The sequence below is a fragment of the Schistocerca serialis genome, chromosome 5 (genome assembly GCF_023864345.2).
Source record: "Schistocerca serialis cubense isolate TAMUIC-IGC-003099 chromosome 5, iqSchSeri2.2, whole genome shotgun sequence".
NCBI classification, from domain to species: Eukaryota; Metazoa; Arthropoda; class Insecta; order Orthoptera; family Acrididae; genus Schistocerca; species Schistocerca serialis.
This window is the reverse complement of record NC_064642.1, coordinates 578,758,526-578,776,520: the sequence shown is the minus strand read 5'-3', so window position 1 is coordinate 578,776,520 and position 17,995 is coordinate 578,758,526. Positions and strand designations below refer to the sequence as shown.

At 38.2% G+C, this 17,995-nt stretch overlaps 1 long non-coding RNA gene across 1 annotated transcript in view; it reads right to left on the bottom strand.

The window, feature by feature from the left end:
• LOC126481460 (uncharacterized) overlaps positions 1-17,995 on the bottom strand; it is a 122,558-nt gene that overhangs the window by 52,276 nt on the left and 52,287 nt on the right. The window contains exon 4 of the long non-coding RNA XR_007587567.1: positions 923-1,041. This is a non-coding gene — a long non-coding RNA (uncharacterized LOC126481460). The remainder of the gene's footprint in view (positions 1-922; positions 1,042-17,995) is intronic.

The window sequence follows — 17,995 nt, the reverse complement described above, 5'->3', positions numbered from 1 at the left end:
ATACCATCTTACGACCAGGAGAGTGGTGTGCTGACCTCACGCCACTCCTATCCGCATCCTCCATCGAGGATGACATGGCGGTCAGATGGTCCTGGTAGACCACTCGTGGCCTGAAGACGGAGTGCTTTTTTTTGCCTTTTGCAGGTAGAATTTGTAACAGAATTGGTTATATTCTGAAGAAATATGGAGTGAAGTGAGTTTTTTTTATCACTGTCTATGATTAAAGCCCTTTTTAGGATCTGTAAAGGATGATTAATCTTGGTTTGTATTAGGTGGGTGTCTACCTTATCCCCTGCAGTTCTAGCATGCCATATATTGGTCAGACCAATAGGACTTTGAAGAAGTATTGTATAAAGCATACACATTTACAAAAGCTAGAAAAAACTGACATTTCAGAGCACTGCCTTAGTACTGGTCATCCTATGGACCATAACAACATAGAGATTATAGTGCGCAATTCCAGTTACTGGGATGGATTTGAGATTGCACTAGCATATGACCTTATGAATAGATACAGAAGATTTTGTCTTAATTCAGCTTGGAATTCTGCTCCCTCACCAGTTAAACAACAGTGGGACAGAGTTAGAAATACATGTTCATCTTCTGTTGGTCAATGTTTCACAGTCAATAAAGTCTGCTGTTAGTCATCTTTGGTTGTGTGGTGGCACTAGTTTTTTACTATGTGTGTTGTCTTTCTGTATACATGACCTTTTTCTTTCCACATCAGTGCAATGCCACCCACCAGGGGTTTAAAACACCATGCATAGCTTTCTCTAATAGTATTTGCAATTTGAAAACGATGGAATGTCCACCTGTTGAAATATTGGTGACTGTCAAGAACATTGTCCTCCTGCATTCCTGTAAGGTATTTGAAAATCCTAATAACTTTCACTTAACTTCATGAATTCGTGATGGCACTCACCTCATTTATGAATGCTCCAACAAGTGATAAGTAAGGTGCTGGGTAAGTAGTAAAAATACCAGCAGTACCAAGGGGACCAGTCACCTGACGATCTCCATGATCAAAATTGTACAAAGCATCTGAAAAAAAAATATATAACTGTGTGCCCATTGTAATTCAAATGAAACCAAAACATTTGATTTTAATAATGACTACACTAACAGAAACAATTATGAGGAACAGCCAATGTTTTGCCAGATTTAAATGCACATATGCATATTCAGGATACCTTACTAATTATTTTAGCTTGCAAGGCTACAAAATTAAAGAGATATGTAATGAGTTAAAAAATAAAACAATAGAGCAGTAGTATAATAATCACTTATCATTATGATACAAATTATTAAAGTTTTTAACATAGCTGTTACGATTACATTGTAGAATGCTGTTCGTTAACTGCAGCCTGTACAAGGGGAAAAGTGGTTTTATGATACACCAAACTTTTATGATGTGGCCAAAAAGTCCTCTTTAAGGAAATGTGATTTTGGTGCTTGTTACTGTGGCCTTCAACCCAAAGACATGTCTGATGCAGCTCCTCTTGCTAATCTCTCCTATGCATCTTCACCTCTGCAAAACTATGACAATCAAGATCCATTTGAATTTGATTACTGACTCTCTCTCTCTCTCTCTCTCTCTCTCTCTCTCTCTCTCTCTCTCTCTCTCTCTCTCCTCTCTCTCTCTCCACCCCAGTGCTGAATTCACAATCAACCAGTTCCTTCTTTTAGGCATAATGTGCCCTACATTTCTTTTTTCCCCAATTCAGTTTATTAACTCTTCTTTAGTTATCCAATACATTCATCTAATCATCAAGATTATCCTGCAGTGCCATATTTCAAAAGCCTGCTATAACTTCTTTCAAAGACATCTATTCTTTTCTGTTGATCTACCAAGTCCTAGCTGTCCCTGACAAAATTAAGATGTCATTGGCAAATATGAAAGTTACAATTTCTCCTCTCTGAACTTTAATTTCATTTCCAAAATTCTCCTTCATTTCCAACACAGCTTGCTCAATGTACAGATAGAATAACAATGGGGATGGGTTTTAGCCTTGTCTCACTGTTTACTCAACCACTGCTTCCCTTTCATGTCCTCCAACTCATAAATCCAGTATCATTTCCATAGATGCCCTTTTTATCTCTATATTTTATATGCAATACCTTCAGAATTTCACAAAGTTTGCTTCAGTCAACTTTTTCAAAAGCCTTTACCAAAAATAAAAATGTCAAACACAAAGTTTGCTCTTTGGTAACATACCTCCCATGATTAGCAACAGGGTCAGTATTGCCTTCTGTGTGTCTTCATTTCTCTGGAACAAAGACTAATACGAGGGTGGTTAGAAAAGTCCTCGGAGTGGAATAGCAAAAAAGTACTTACATCACTGAAACTTTTTCTATTTTTCAGTGTAGTCTCCTTGTAGATTAATGCTCTTGGTCCAACAACCTTCCAGTGCCTTGATCCCATCTTGAAAATTAGTTTCCTCCAGGCCTGCAAAATAGTTATCAACTCCGGCTATCAATTCTTCGTTTGAAGTGACTCTTCGTCCACCAAGAAAAATTTTCAGTTTTGGGAAGAGATGGAAGTCTATGGAGCCATATGAAGTGAATAAGGTGGGTGTGGCAACAATTCATACCATAGTTCATGTAATTTTGCCATGGCGACAGCACGTGTGCAGCTGCGCATTGTCTTGATGGAAAATGTCTTTCTTCCTTGTTAAACCTGGCCTTTTTTCACATATCTTTTGTCTCAATTTGTCCAGAAGGTTATCATAGCATTCTCCATCAATTTTTTGCCCAATGATGACATGACCTTTCCTGCCGAAGGAATTGTCTTAGCTTTCTTTGGTGGCAGAGAATCAGCATGTTTCCAAAGCTCTGATTGTTGTTTAGTCTCTGGGGTATAGTAGTGCACCCAAGTTTCATCTGTGGTCACAAACTGGTGCAAAAAATCTTGTTTGTTTCTCCTAAAATGGGCCAAACATTTTTCCGATATGTCCATTCTCAGCTGTTTTTGAACCAGCATCAGGAGTCGCGGCACCCATCTTACAGATAATTTTCTCATTTCTAATTCTTCAGTTAAAATATGATATACCCTTTTGGATGACATCTGACAAGCATGAGAAATTTCACACACTTTCAACCAGCAATCCTCCATGACCATTTTGTGCACTTCTGCAATGATTTCTGGAGTAGTCACACACCTTGGCCGACCACTGCATGGATCATCATCTAAGCTCTGCTGACCAAATTTAAATTCATTTGTCCACTTGGCAACAGTTGAATAAGAAGGAGCAGAGTCCCCCAGTGTATTCTGAAAATCAGAATTAATATCCTTTGCTTTCATACCTTTCTTTATGATGTACTTAATCACTGCTCGAATCTCAATTTTTTCCATCTCGCAAATTACTAGGTGGCAGCAACAACAGAGCCACATCACCATCACAGCTCTCTTCCAAGAGCACTGATGTGGCACATATTTATGGGCAACTGTCCAGTGAATATTACGTGTACAACTTGTTGCGCTAGCACTGACCTCTCATGGGGATTCCGAGAACTTTTCAAACCACCCTCGTATTCAATTTCTACAAGCTTTTCCATTTGTCTGTAAATAATTTGTGTCAGTATTTTGCACTTATGATTTACAAAAGTGATGGTTTGGCAGTATTCAAATGTGTCAACACCCCTCTTTGGAATTTGAATTGTCACATTCTTCTTGGAGCTGAGGGTATTTTTCCCACCTCATACTTTGCATACCAAATGTAATACCATCATAGCTGGCTCTCCCAAAGATGTCAGTAAATCTGAGGGAATGCCATCTTCTTGAAGTGCCTTTCTTTGGCTTAGTTCTTTCAGGGCTCCATCACAATTATTTCACAGTATCATATCCCCCATCTCACATTTGTATTCTCTGCATCTACATTTACATCAGTTCTCTTCAAACCACTGTGAGTGCATGGTGGATACGATTTTCTAATGAGCCAATTTATACAGCTTCTTCCTGTTCCATCTGAGTGTGGAGCATGGAAAGAATGTTTGCTTCAATGCATCTGAGCAAGATTTAATTAATCTAATTTTGACTTCTTGATCCCTATGCAAGCAATATGTATGAGTTTGTAGTATATTCTAGATTTATCACTTAAAAGTACTTCTTGAAACAACGTAAAAAGGCTCTCATGGAACAGGTCGCATCTGTCTTCAAACATCTGCCAGTTCCATTTTTTCAGTGTTTCTGTGTTGCTCTACCATATGCCAAACAAAAGTGAGACCATTTGTGCTGCCTTCATAGTCCTGTCTGGTACAGGTCCCACACTCAGGAGCATAGGTGTAGGATGAATTATTCAATTGTTTTGAGAGCAATTTCCATTGTAGACTGATTGCTTTTTCTTAGTATCCTACCAATGAAACAGAAGTCTGTAGCCGACTTTCTATCTATGACTGAGCCTATGTGATTGTTCCATTACAGAGTCCTACAAATTGTTACACCAAGGTATTTGTATTATTTGACCAATTCCGATTGTGATTCATTGATGCTGTAATCATATGATGCTTACTTTTTTGTGGAATACAAATTTTATATTTTACCTGTTCACCAAGCGGTGAGAGAACGCACACACAAAAGAAGGTTGTAGTTGGGCAAGCTTTTGGAGCCAGTGGCTCTTTATTCAGGCAGAAGGGTTGAAGGGGAAGGAAGAGGAGTGAACAAAAAGGACTGGAAAGGTCTAAAAAAAGGGGTAAATTTTGGGAAAGTCACCCAGAACCGGGAGTCAGAGGTCTCCTCTGACCCATGGTTGTGGGTGACTTCCCGAAAATCTATCCCTTTTCCTACGCCTCTCCAATCCTTTTCCTTCAACCCTCTTCCTTCCCCTTCAACCCTTCTGCCTGAAAAAGGAGCCACTGGCTCCAAAAGCTTGCATTATTACAACCTTCATTTATGTGTGTGCTCTGCTGCCACTTGGTGAGTAGATTTTTTATCTATCCAATGAAATCATTTTGTCAAAAATTGATTGTTTCCTTTGTTAAATTTTATATTTTGGAGCTTAATGCAGCAAGTTGTCCATATTTGCACCATGTTGAAATGGCTTTGAGACATGGCCATTTTTAGACTGTTATTCATAATAGATAACTGCTTCATTCATGAAAAGTCAGAAGTTACTATTAATATTTTCTGCAAAGTCATTAACATACAACATGACCAGCAAGGGTGCAACACACATCCCTGGGGAACTCTGGAAGTTACTTCTACATCTGTCTATGACTCTCCATCCAAGATAATATGTTGCATCCTTCATACCAAGAAGACAATCCAGTCACAAGTTTTGTTTGATACCCATATAAAAACATACTTCTGATAAAGGTATTGGTGTGGTAATGAAAGAAGCTTTTGAGAAGTTAAGAAATAATGCATATTTCTGACCACCCTGATCCACGTCTTTCAGGATGGCCTGCAAAAAAAAGCATGAGTTGGGTATCACATGATTGATGTTGGCATGGAGGATGTTATTTTGTTGCAGATGTCTCATTATGTTTGGTTCAGAATACATTCTAAGATTCTATTACAAATGGATGTAAATGATATTCAGGTATAGTTCTGTTGGTCACTTATGCTGCTTTCCTTGCAGGCATGTGAGACCGGTGCTTTTTTCCAACTACCGGACACAATATTATTAGAGGGATCTCTGGTATATCATGGTTAAAAAAGCGGTTAACACAGCTATAAGTGCTCAATAGAATCTGATAGGAATCCATTGGGCCCTTGAACTTTGTTGAGATGTTTCTTAACATCACTGCCAATAATATCTTTATGAGTCATTTCTGCAGTGAGGTGAGAATGAAACTGTGGCAATCCTAATAGATTTTCCTTTGTGAAGGAAGATTTGAAAACAGAGTTCAGTATTTTGACTTTTCCATTGATACCCATAATCTGAGTTCCCTTGACATCAATGAGTGTCTGGCCACTATTTGTATTTTCACTAACAGCCATTACATATGACCAGAATTCCTTTGGATTTTTTGAGAGCTCTTTCAATAATATTGTGCTGTGGTGGTCACTGAAGGGTTCATGTATTGCCCTCTTGACAGCCAAATGCATTTTATTTATCATATCTCTAGCTATAGCCTTATGGTTTGTTTTATAACTATTATGCAGTAGTCTCTGCATATTGAGATGTTTATTTACTGTGAATTTTTACCAAGGAGGGTCCCTCCAATCATGAACTGTTCTTCCAGGTACATATCTATCCAGTGCATGATCAATTATTCATTTAAACTTGAACTACAGTTATTCTACATGCTCCTGTCCAGAGCCAAATGTTTCAAGTTCTTCAATGAGATATGAATCAACAGCCTCTATTTTTAGGTTTCGGAACATATAAACATTTCTACTTATTTTAGTTGGCATTTGTACTTTGATAATTGTTGTTGCTGCAACTGCGTCATTGTCACTGATACCAATTTTAATGCAGACAACCTCAAAGAGAGTAAGTCAACTTGCTGCCATTAGATGCAATATATATACACTATGAGAGGACTTCTGACCAACGTATTTTAAGAAGTTTTCAGAGAATGCAACTAGTATTGCTTTGCAGGCTGCCTTGTCGTGTTCACCTCTTACAAAGGTGTAAATTTTCCAATTGATTGTTAAATGACTGAAGTCTCCTCTGACAATAACAGTGTGATTGAGGAACATAAGCACCAGTGAACTGTAGTTCTCACTTATATCTGGTGAGCCTCCACGCCTGATAGTGAGTCTTCATGAAACAACCTACAGGTGGGATGGAGCTTCAATTTCTATTTCAATAGATGTGAGTTTCTTGTCTAGTTTGAGAAAAAGATTTCTTATGCTTCCCACCGATCTGTCCTTTTATTATACACAAAATTACCAGTGGTGTAAATAATCTATGGCAACTGCCGACATATCTATGCAAACACTGTTTTTGTGGTCGAATGTCAACCCTTGAGACATCTTTCGCAGTACACAATAATCTCTGATCATCTGATGCCTGCCTCACCAGGCTAGGACGCCCTTTCCACAGCAACTATCGATGCACTTTAGTAACATCATTCTGCTGATATTACAGAAATGTTGGTGTGGTTCCACCATAGTACAGTTATTTTACATGGTGCTGACATCAGAAGAGAGCAAAATTAACCGTATTTCTACAGCATCACATAACCGTAACATACGACGTATCTCCACCTAGTACAATCTTTGACAGCACCACTAACATCCACAGTGGAACAGGACGTCATTTCCATGGTAACCCTCGATTATCCATGTAAATGCTGAGGCAATGACGATCTTTGGTGCAGATTTTGTAGTTCTGAGTTTAGAGCGCAGCATACTCTAAGCCTTATTTCATACCAATGAACCATTTTAATAGTATAATTTACATTCATTGACAAATAATGATCAGTAATTGACATTATGGTGTATTCTAACTGTAACTGTTCCTTCATAGTTATGTATTACGTTATCTAATCATGAACTAGTTTTCTGATTGGCTACTTATGATGCCATACTCAGAACGGTGGGTGTGACCAGCCCTATTAATACCCATTCCCTCCATGCACAGTCAGCAGTTACACAAGCATAGAGGGTCAATGGAACTCATCTAGCAGTGTCCATCCACTACTCGGGCTATAATTTATTACCGTTTCTCTTATTTATATATTTTTTTATATGCTTATTATAACGTCTATACTACTTTGGCAATATATCTTTACAGAGTCTGAAGATGACTCTTTCATAGAGCCAAAACCGGTCACTCGCTCCAATAAAAAAATATTTTAACAAGATTGCGATCAAGACTGTTTTAAATTTTAATTTTAACCCAGGCAGCTGACTGTGTGTGGAGTGCACACAGGGGTTTTTATATTAGGCAACTTTCCATCCAGTCCAGTAACGATTGCTATTGGAAACCCATAAGTAGCAGAGTAAGAGAACAAGAAATGCCTCCCACATGTGAAAGTATTAAAATCCTAGTGGTTAACTGCCAAAGCATTCACACCAGAGTTAAAAGTGCTCCTGAAAAGCAGTGAAGCTCACATAATATTAGGCACAGAAAGTTGTTTGAAACTTGAATTTGATAGGAGTGAGATTTTTGTGGAAAATGTAAGTGCATATCAAAAGGGTAGGCTAACAGGAAATGGAGGAGGTGTATTTGTCACAGTGGACAAGAAACTCAAATCCACCAAGATAGAAATTGAAGCCATTGTTAGTGTAGCTCTGTTTCCTGAGTGTTCCCTGCAGCACCAGTGCAATGTGTGCTCCAAAGTGACTCACCATACAAGATTGCCAAGATGTGGTGGATACGTCACCAGAACAGCTCAACCATGTTCACATTTGTGTTACCAGTTAGAGAAGCTATCTTGCTCAGGTCACTACCTACGTTGTCCAACCTGACCCTATACAATCAGTTCCCTACCCCACTCACTATCACTATTTGATCATTTTTAATGAAATCCTTACACAAAGGTCCTAAATGCTGTCATCTGATTCAGCTCAGCACTTAGCTTGAAAATGCTAGTGACCTGATACTCTTCCTTTAACTTCTCCTTCAATTGTGGTCCTACATCTCTGCCATGACTGCTACCTAGTAGCAATACTCACTTCTTCCTAACATTTGTATTATTCCCACCTGTCAATTCACGGGTAGCGTCTGCTGCACATTTTCTACTCCTACACTATCTCAAGACTCCTCTCCCCTCAACTCTGAACTCTAACCTGTTACAGCTATGACACAATAACGTTATGAGACTGCAGTCTCCTCCTCTAGCCTTCTTACCAGCTGACAGTTCCCAACCACCGCCTCACCTGTCACACTTAATCAAGGACCTTTTCAGGGACCTAGGCATTCTTACCCTTGTATGGCAATGCATATATTCCCTAATGGTACTTTTGGTTAATAATAACTAGAATAACTGCACAACTCTCAACCAAAATCATTAAAATGTCCATACAACATTTTAATGTCTATAAATGGGTCAAAATGGATTTTTATATTCTGGTGCAAAATGTCTTGAGAGATTACTGGCAGATATCAGGCAGATATTCAAAAGTAGGATAAAAGACTATCTCATTTGTAAGTCCCCCAACTTATCACAATATTTGAACTCAGAGATACAAAATTCTGCATAACTTCATTAGTCACTGTCATCACCCATCCAGCCCCTTCCTTTTCCCATTCCAGCACTACATAGCTGTCATTCCACCACCTCACCCAGTCTTTTTATTTCTCTCCTTTTCTGCTGCTTCCCCTCCCCCTTCCCACCTCTCCACTCCTCTGTCTAACCAGCAGCACTTCATTGTCTGCCACCCCCACCAAACTATCCCTCCCCCTCTCCCTCCCCACCCTAGCTCCCTCCTTACCCCCACCCAGCTGCCACTCCCATCATGCGGTGGTGCTGCCACTCGCAGTGTGGTTTCAGTTGCCTGAGACTGTAGTTGCGAGCACATGCACGCACGTGCTCGAGCGCGCGCGTGTGTGTGTGTGTGTGTGTGTGTGTGTGTGTGTTGTTGTTGTTGTAATCACTGAAAGCTTTAATTGTGAGAGTCTTTTTATTGTGCCTATCTGCAACTCAGCAACTCTACTATATGGTGAGTAGCAACTTTCCTTATCATAATGTTATTATATTCCATCCTGAATTTTCTATTGTTTGTATTAAATAGATCTTGAAATTGTCAGTATACAGGTAGCTGATGATGGTTGTGTAAACCAAATGCTTTGTTTGAAGTGTAAGATAACAACAGCTGCTGAATAGTATAAGAGAGATAATGGTTCGTCTCAAAGTAGCTGCTTTTATTCCATTATAAAGTAATACCTATTATTATCAGCTTGAATAGATTATCACAGGTCGTAATTTGCCATATATATACTTTAATATACTTGTAGAAGCAGAAACAGTGGCTGCTTGTCCCTGTTAATGTACAACTTCCGACTACTTCCACATCTTTAAATATTCTTCTCAGGTTTATGGAACATGATACACAAATGAATGAATGTGATAGGAGATATTGGAAATCAACTACTACTGCTGAATTTAATGCAGATGTTGCAGTGGTTGCTGTTAAAGAAGCTTCTTATGTATATTTTGCTACTATACCCTCAGTTTGAGGCAAATAAAAATCCAGCTAAATTTTAAAATTCTCATTCTCAAACACAAAATGGACAACAGGTTTATTCTTCGGCATTAAAAGGTAAGGGAAGATGGTACGGTATGTAGAATAAGACATATTTCAATTTGGTGGTTGAATTAAAACACAGAACTCAAAAATAAGTTACACAATTTATATACAAAACTAGAAAATTGCATAATTTAGTTTGTACCTTCTTTCAGACACACACTATCTAGAAAGTCATGTACTTTAATCCATATCCATTCAGACACTCACTGTGTTCTATGTATATCACAAAGATGAAATAAAATATCATGGATCCATACATAAAGACCAATTGATTATCTTAAATTTCATATTTTGGGCAATATTATGCTGTATGTCACTCTTTCAGAAAATGCATAATTCTTACTGAAATGGCAGCTCATGGGCAGGATAAAACTGTTTTTTTATATAATCTCCGGAACTCAGCGCAGATTTCTTATCAATATGAACATATAATTTTTGACTAGGTGGGCGTTGTTTCTCTGAAGATGAATGCAGGTTTGAAAGCCTAACTATATTTCAGTCATATTGTTTTTACATTGTACATAGTTAATCCATTGGTGGCAGGCTAAGGGAACAATAGTGGATGTTTGTGTGTGAGTTCTGTGTGTTTGTTTGCTCTGACAAAAGGTTGTGACTGAAACCTAAGCATTTTAGTTTCGTTTGTGGGTTCCACATTAAACAATAGCCTTCAAAAGAAGTAAAATAAGTCCCATATCGCATAAACAACTTGTTAAATAGTAATGCTGAAAATTATACTAACAGTTAACTTAAAGTAAAGTGGTATAAAATGTCCACTTACACTAGCTGTAAATTGAAGTACTAAAATTTGTAAGGAAGTTAGCAATTTGAAATAGGATACAGATTACAAAATATTTACATGACTACACTTATGACTGTAGAAAGTTATTTTCATTCTGTAGGAAGAGAAGTATATTTTCTGTGGATATTGTTACTTTCAATGTTGGTAACAGAAGTTTTCCGTCTTTGAGTCTAAATAATCAGATAACTGGTAGGAGGAAGGAAAGAAGATTAGGGTTTAACATCCTGTCAACAGTGAGATCATTAAAGATGGAACAAAACTTCAAATTGGGATAAGAATGGGGAAGGAAATAAACATGATCTTTTTTAAGGGACGACATGGGATGTGCCTTCAGCAATTCAGAAAAACTACAGAAATATCTAAATCTGATTGGTCAGATAGGCATTTGGATCACTGTCTTCCCAAATGCAAGTCCATTGGGTTAACAATTCTTGAACTCATTTGGTAACTGGTGAAATGGATTTCTGTCCAGCCAAGGAAGGGAAAAGGATTCCTGATAAGACAAGGAGGCAGAGCCTAAAAGAAAATTAGTTCTGTCTATTTTATTAAAGTTGTGTAAACCACAGTTCATTTGAAACTTTTTGATTCTTAGTCACAAATCCCATGAATTTATAAATGTACAGGATAGTGAGCATAAGAACATAACATGATTGAGAGGCCTCTGCAATATGTGTAGTTATTCAGTTCACAAAGAAACTCCCTAATAGATCAAAACTGTATGCCAAATAGGTACTTGAACTGAAACCTTGTGTTTGTGGGCAATGCTCTCACTGAATGAACTATCTCACAACTCATGATCTGCTCTCACAGCTTGAGTTCTAGTAATACCTCTGTCCTCCTTTACAAACTTCGTCAAAGCTAAGCTGAAGAGCATCAAGTGAGGTGGCATTGTGGTTAGTACACTGGTCTCACATTTGGGAGGATGATGGGTCAAATCCTCATCTAGCCATCCATATTTACATTTTCTGTGATTTCCCTAAATAGCTAAATGCAAATAGTAGGATGGCTCCTTTGAAAAAGGCTACTTCGTCAGTAAAAGTCCAGCCTATGAAAGGCAAGGTTCTCAGTTCAAAATCAAGACTACATGCATTTTTAAACTGTTAGGGAGTTTAAAAACAGTGCACACTCCACCCCAGAGTGAATGATTTATACAATTTAAGAATATTATTATTGAACTGATCACTCTGGATAAATAAATACTACATCAATATAAGCTGCATTGCCTTGATTGATAATCACATAGGATTACTAATATGTAATAGTTAAGGCTGATGAACTGTAATTCAGATCAGTGAATATTTTCATTGTGTTATTATTTATCTTATCAGTCCATTAATTGTAATGTTAATTGATTTTGGTAGACAACTGTGAAATGCTACCATTCACTATTTTCTAATGCCTTATATCTAATCAATGCTATAATCAAACTTCATATCATACTTCTGCCTATTTCCCCTTACATTGCCACTATTGTCAGGGCTCTCTGGCATTGGAATAGCACCCCAGCACTATAGTACAGAACTGTCCCATTAAATCCAGTGCTGGGGTGATATTACAACGCCGGAGAGCCTTAGCAATAGTGACAATGTAAGGGGAAATAAGCAGAAGATATGATTTGAAGTTTGTGTTGGGGAGGGTACTTAACTTGGATAGTTCACGCAGCAATATACATAAATGATCTACAAGGTATCCAAAAATGAATGACAGCTGGAAGTAACCAGATATCCAACACATTGCTCTTTCTCATAAATTTCACTACACAAACATGCTATGGGGGGCACCCATGAAAGTAAAGCAACTGCTGTCATACAATGAAATTATGCACTGCATACCTCTACACATTACTGGGCAATCCAAGACAGTATATTTACCAATAAAAATGTTGTGCTATGCAGTACTACATATTCTAAATCACTGAAAAATTATGGGGGAGAGCAAGCTGAATTTTTGCACCTACTAACTTCGGCTTATCTAAAAAGGACCACTTGAAATCTCAGATGAAACATGAAAAGAACATTTTCTGAAAGATTGGCTATGGTTAAAGACAGACAAAGTCACTCTATAATAAATGAAAAGACATAGATGTTCAACCATATTGAGATGACCTGAGATCTTTTCCATGCGACTATATCCAGAAAATACGCAGGGTTCATGGCAGAAAAGTCATTCACCCTGCTATTCAACCACCAATGAAGCTGAATATTATTTACACCTGTTAAAAGATATTCTTAGTCTCTGGGATGTACTTCCCAACAAAATCATTGGCTCTAACAGCATTCCTCAATGACAAACATAATTTCTGGTATCAAATTTAAATTTCTTGGGTTTCGCGCAACACGACCGCAACGTAATTCAGCAGTTTTTTGTCTAAAATATTACCATTGCATCAGTTAAATTACCAGTAAAACTTCTAAGGTAGGAGGAAGGGCAGCATTGATCATAAACTTTTAGCTTGGTTATTGTGGAACAATTTCAGCTACTGTGTATCTATCTTCAGTGCATTCTTATTCCAGTTGCAATGACTCATTATAAATAAAATTGCACATGGTACCACACTGGCATTACAGATAACAAACACTGTTTGTTCTATGGAAGTGTCAAACTATGCAACCATGATGTAAAGATAGCTATCATAAAATCAATTGTTATGTGCTCTGTGCCTTCTATAACAGTCACTTTGTACTACATTTAATATCCACTTTCATCGATGTTATAGAGTGTCTATTTGTTGTCCATTTGCACTATTTTTGAGTTTGTTGGTGATCATAACTTTGAGAAAAAAGAAGAAAAAACATTTAAACTCAAACTCCTGATTACCTTCTGGGATTCTTAAATTTTACTCATGGTTTTTCTCTTTGCTCAGTGTTAATAAATGCACTTCTTAAGGGAACCTGTAATCCTTGTAGCATAAGAAATTAAAAGAGAATCAGGAAGATAAAAAATTACAATAATTAAAATAATTTGTTTACTGTTCAGTAAAACATTGCAGTGCCACTGCAGATATTGTTCTCTGGGACAAAATGAGTTAGATGCTGTCGGCATGCAACTGAAAATTGTCCTGACTGCTGTCAAGTGATTGTAAGCTACTATACACTGATTTGTTGGGAGTACTTCCAAGAGATGTGTACCACTGGAACAAAAGGTATTTCACCCATGGATACTGTCTCCTCTACAGGAAATAAAAGATCTATCACAACTTGTCCATTTGACTGTGACCAGTGCACAGTATAGGAGACACAGGGACCACAGAAAACTCAGGATATTTCATTGACTCCTTGAACAAGTGAGACACACTTCATTTGTTGGGAAGCCTGATAAGTTTCATGCCATGGGGAATTGAATCCAAAGGGTAAGGGTCTGATAATCATCAGCGTGCATGATGAATAATAATACCCCTTCAGAAAATGGCATGAAGGATCATCCTACAAACTCATTGTGTATGCATGGAAGCCCCATTCAACTTGACTGAGGGAAAAGGGTGAAAACAACTGCAGGTAGTGGTAGAAACTGGATCAAGTAACACCTGTTCCGAGTTGAGAGCAAAATTTGCTCTAGTTATTTTAGAAGTTCTGTGACAAAAACTAGGCTGCCATTTCTTGAGATTTGAGCAAAAGGGTTGATAATTGCAGTTTCCTTTTAAATGGTTCAGGGATGCCCTTCAGATTTGAGGCTGTCACACAGATCATGTTATTAACATCACTCCCAAAAACCACTGAAGCATGTATGATATTAGGTACAGAAAGCTGGATAAATTCAAAATTGACAGCAGTGAGAGTTTTTGGGTAAGTCCAAGTGTATAGTGAAACGCTGTGCTAATCTGAAAAGGAAGAGATGTTTTTGTTTCCAAAGACAAGAAACTTAAATAGATTGAAACAGACATTGGGGCTGCTTGCGAGATTGTATGGACAAAATACAGTATCAGGTGTGGGCTTTCTGTTGAGCACCGGACTCACTCCCAGATATGACCAAAAACTTTAGAAAAAAACCTCCACTCACTAGTGTGCATGTACCTCAATTATACTGTCATTTTTAGAGGGGACTTTAATCATCCAAAAGTCAAGGGTGATAATTACAAATTTGTAAATAGTGTGTTTGACAGGACATCCTACTGATCAATACAAAATACATAGCACAGATCATTCAGAAGCCCAATCATGATGGAAATGTATTTAATATAACAGCAATAAACAGATCTAACCTTTTTGAGAATGTCAGCATTGAAACTGGTATCAGTGGCAATGAGGCAGTTGTAGCAACAATGATTACTAAAGTAGACACAGCAGTGAAAATAGGTAGAAAGAATTAAATTTGAAGAAAGACGTTATTCCATTGAGCTGTATTCTACACTACTTTATTCCCTGTAACTAGTTTCAGGCATGGTCCATTTTCAAGTGGAAGTACAGTGCAGTGGAATAATGCCTTTCTTCAGAATTATTGAGGCTGTGATGCTCACCCAGAAGAAATTGAGTAAATTGAAAGTTCAGTAACCTAGATGAAGAGGCAGCAGTCTCATATTTCAATGGGGAACTCGATATTTTTAACTCTAGGCAGGTGCATGTACACAAACTGTGACTGAGGGTAAGAAGGACAGTTAACCTAGCACTACGTAGACATGTGCCTAGTAGAACAGTTCATGTTGGGGTATAATGTTATATACGCTAGCAGTGGCTTGGAGAACAGAGTTCCAGGGTACAAATAAATACATCAGAGGGAAGGAATTACAGTACTAACCTGACTATAGAAGATATTGAAAGTGCCCACCATTAATCTCTTGGCACTTTTGGGCCCTGGTCAGCAAGTTGCTGAAGGCGGATGAAAGCCAGACTGTTGAAATTGCTGCAATCTCATCCAAAATGTTCTGCTGCAGTTCTTGAAGACTAAGAGGGTTTTTGTGATACACCTTAGAATTGAGGGCTTCTTACACAAAGTACTCACACACTGACAGATCAGGAGACCTGGATGGCTAACTAGGGCAGCAACCAGACTGATCTCAGCTAGCAAGTGCATCAGGTATGAAACTTGTGTAAATGTGCTCCAAGGTTTGGCCAGCTGTAGGGGAAGTTATATGTGGTTATATGCATATGAGGTTATATGTGGCTGCATGCATATATTCACAATGAATTGTATCCACTTGTCTGGGCCACTTTTATTTTCCCCTATCTTGTATTAATGTGTCCCTCTACAAAACTACATAATTGTATAAAGAATAACATACAGGTATACCAACAAAACCATATTACTACTGTACTGCTACATTGATTTCTGTTTTCTTTTTCTTTGTGAAACACTTTATGTAATTAAAATCAACATAATGACATTTGACCATGGATTTTTGCTAAAGAGGCCAAATGGAAAGGAACACTGTGTATCTTTTTCAGTAAAATGAATGAAATATTATACTTCTTTTAGTCTCACCATATTTAAATGTCTTATCATCATGGCAGTTGCAATTTAAGCATCCATATTTCTATGTACAGTAATTTTGACTTAAATAGAACATGTTGTTCTAACTGTGCATGTGGAAGTCACTTAAAATATTAGACCTGATTATTTCCCATGTTAATAACCATAAGTTTGTATGAATTTCTGAGTGGCCATAAAGAAAGGATCAGTGATGAAGTGTTTGAGGGTATAATGACCAACCACATTTTGTACTCTTTCATTATTTGTAGTGTATTGCTAAGCAGAACCTCCCTGAGATGAATTTCCTGTTCACTTCTTTTAGTTCCTAGCATATATTTTTTAAGTACAACTCTTATTAGTCAATTACTTTCAAACAAAGATGTCCACAATCACTTCACTGGCTTGTGCCCACCAAAATCAACAGGCAGCAACCTGCAATATTAAGTGAATGGGTAACTGTCATCTTTCAACAACAATCATTAATTCCATTTATTGAGAATTTTGGGTTCACCATCTTTGGACGTTTCTCTCACTTATCACAGTGTGGTGACAATACCACAGAAATGCAAGAATGGCGGAACTGCAGTTACAGCTGACACAAGCAAACAGTGCCCAGCATTTGCCAGCCCATGCACACAGATTTACTGTTAAGCCAAATTTTGGCAATGATGCAATGTGTACTGGACCACATGAGTCAAAACAGGCAGTCAGTGCAAGCTGGACAACACGACACACATCTCTGATTATCTTGGCGCACCATGTGTGTCAAGTGAATGTGACTCCCCAAAAGCACATACGTGAAGTTTTGCTCATTTGTTTGTTTCACAGTGTCTACCAGCCATCTGAAAAAGACATGCTGCTCCATGGGTCATGCCAGAAAATGACTATTCAGAGACATGACTTTTGTTTCATGTGATTCACACGGTCATGGAGCATGCTTATCACTGGAGTGTGTATCCTCCAGGATCAGCTATTGAGCTGTACCATAAGTGCAACAGACCAGTATGGACATAAAAATAAAAGTTTGTTTGTAAAATCTTTCAAGATATGGCAAAATAAATGTATGTCACAAACAGAACAACTCTCATCAATTCCCATCATGTTCCTATCACCAAGCCTCTTACTTTGACATAGTGCATGGCTGCAGCGATAAAACCAGTTCACTGCACATCTAGGGCCGTAAGCAGTTATAACACATGTCCACACTTCACTGATGACCCCAACATGATCTGAGGCTTTTTGGCCCTGCAACCCAGTCATGTGGTTCAGCCACGTGGAGGCGGTCTTCATGAATAACAACACAAGCAGTGACCTTGCAAAATTCGGGCACAGTGTGAGCCAGCTCAACCAAACATACATGGCCAATGTGGGGGCCATAACCAACACCCTGGTGATGCAGTCCTGTCACAAATGACTGAAGGAAAACTGATTCATCAGATCTCATTGTCTGAAGAACAACGAGTGCACCAATTGCTGTGCCAAGAGGAATGCAGCGACTGGAGACCTTCTCAGTTCCTGCATGACTTGTGGCCCTCATGCAGTCCGACATGGTACTGGACTTGCACAGCTCCCTGCTCAGATGCAGGTGGTAATTAGCAGTGCAGACAGAGATGCAGCTGGATATTGTTGCATACCTGGCTGACAAGGTGCAC